Raw genomic sequence first — 2,500 nt, 5'->3', positions numbered from 1 at the left:
TAGATTCTATTGAATTTATCTAACTGATACTAGTCCATGATATCAATTATAGGTATAAATTTGAACCCTAATAAACCTCATTGTATAATCTTAAGTATATCAATGATAGCGCCTCCTTAACATCCAGATCTTTGCATTAACATCAACTCTTAAACCAAAAAAAAAAAAAAAAAAAAAAAAATTATATAATTTAGAATTCTGGGTGTGATTCTTGATAGCAAATTTACTATTGAGAATACCATTATGTCCGTTTTTACTTTAATTGCACATAAAAAGGGTTATTAGCAAAGTCTTTTAAGATTTTAGGTGAACAAACTATACTTTGGAATTTTTTCATGTTTTTCTTCTTCTATTTTTTTTTAAGATAGCTTCGACTTCAAACCGATTGAATTCCTTCATGGGCATATCAAGGTATTCATCAGCTTCAGGTATATCAATGAAAATATTCCCTTCATATCTCCTAATCATAACCTCACTAAATTGTTCCATCCAACGTTGTCTTTCTTCATCTGCTGTTGCTACAGCAGAGTCATCTCTTCTTTTGATGAGTATATGCTTCTTTTTCTTTGCCTCAGTCGAGATTTCATTAATAATTCTAGGAGCAATTCTGATACCAGAGCCACTTCATGAATTCATAGCTTTGTCAGCATCATCTGCTACTGTCTAAATATTCTCTCCAGTTATTCGGGGCTTTTCTTTTGACCTCACTGTCAATACTGGAATACTTAGCATGCTCTTCCTTGTAATATTCATTGCTTCCTTGAAAACTTTCATCAATCAATTTTTGTGTCTGTCTCAATTTTATAGTATCCCAAGTATTATTTGATATCCATGACTTTCTCCTTGTAACTGCATGTCCCAAGACATCACTAGCAACTGACTAATATATGCTCCTAATATCGCACCATTCTTCATTAATTGTCTGTTCTTCGTCTCGTAAAGGCTCTATGACTGCAAACTGAATCCTAAATTCAATTACAAATATTTCTCTGTGCTCTTCTCTAAAGAGCACAGATATGGATACAAAATAGATGATGATATTAAGAAATTAGGAAATGTGATCCATTGAAGAAAAATGAAAAAATTTTAATGATATGATATTAAATATTTCACTGCATTACTTATTGCTGCATATTTTCAACACAGTTTTCGTATACCATTGTGATTACGCTTAAATATTCTCTCTCTCTCTCTCTCTCTCTCTCTCTCTCTCTCTCTCTCTCTCTCTCTCTCTCTCTCTCTCTCTCTCTCTCTCTCTCGCTACTTTATTCAGTCCCATAATCCATATTATTAAAAAGCTACTACCCATAAACCCATCGAGTATCTCTCTCACTAATGATGGAACTAAAACTCCTAAATCCTTCCATTCCAAGAAGGAGAATCCCAAAGGAATTTGGGTAACGAAGATATATGAGGATAGATAGATATTGCAATATTCAGAGGTAACAAGATGCCTACCATTAATGTTTTTAAGTTTGATTATGAGGAAATATTAGTTCTTAATCTCTTTCAAATGAAAAGCGAAGGAAAACCTTTTATTGCGATGTTATTTCCTCCATTAGGAGAGTGTTTAGTGATTTCTTGCTCTGTCATGAATAAGAAATGTATTCTGTTCCTTGCAACCCAGTTCTAAATTTAATTAATTCCACACAAATTTTTATACGAAGGGAAATGTGACTAGGGTTATATATATATATATATATATATATATATATATATATATATATATATATATATATATATATATATATATATATATATATTCCAGTCATGTAACATTTGTCATCAACTTTTATGAAATATATTATATTTCTTAAATAAGTGCTAACCATAGCTAAAGGGTCTCTTCTGCCCTTACCAAGAGGAAAATAGCCACTGAACAGCTAGAGTTCAGTAGTTAACCCCTTTGATGAAAAAGAATTGTTTGGTAATCACAGTATTGTCATGTGTATGAGGACAGAGGAGCATCTGTAAGGAACAGGCCTGAGACGCCAGACTATTTGGCTTATGTGTAAGCAAAGGAAAAATGAACCATAACCATAGAGAAGGGCCCAAGGTAGTACTGTCTGGCCAGTCAAAGGACCTTAATAACTCTCTAGCGGTAGTATCAACCTACTACCTGGAATGAAAAGAAGTAGTTAAGAATAAACTATGAGGAAAAAGTAATCAAATATGGAGATTATTATGATTTAGAATATTGTTTAGCGGAAAAATACCATACAAACTATACGTGTCCATTAGCTATCCACAACATTTGACATATGCAACCAAGATGATACAAAGAAACTATTTTTTTTTTTTTTTATTAACACCATCAATTGACGCGCTGTTACTTGGTAAGCGATTAGGGTTTCAGTTCTTAGGAAATAACTTAATATTGATGTATAGTCTCAAGAACTTTAGTTCTCAATTTCTATTGAAGAAGGATGAAATTCACGATGAAATGATATACATAGTTTAATGACAACTCCGATAAAATAGATCATGATATCCGCAGAAT

Source organism: Palaemon carinicauda, chromosome 26 (genome assembly GCF_036898095.1).
Source record: "Palaemon carinicauda isolate YSFRI2023 chromosome 26, ASM3689809v2, whole genome shotgun sequence".
Taxonomy (NCBI): Eukaryota; Metazoa; Arthropoda; class Malacostraca; order Decapoda; family Palaemonidae; genus Palaemon; species Palaemon carinicauda.
This window is presented reverse-complemented; position numbering follows the sequence as displayed.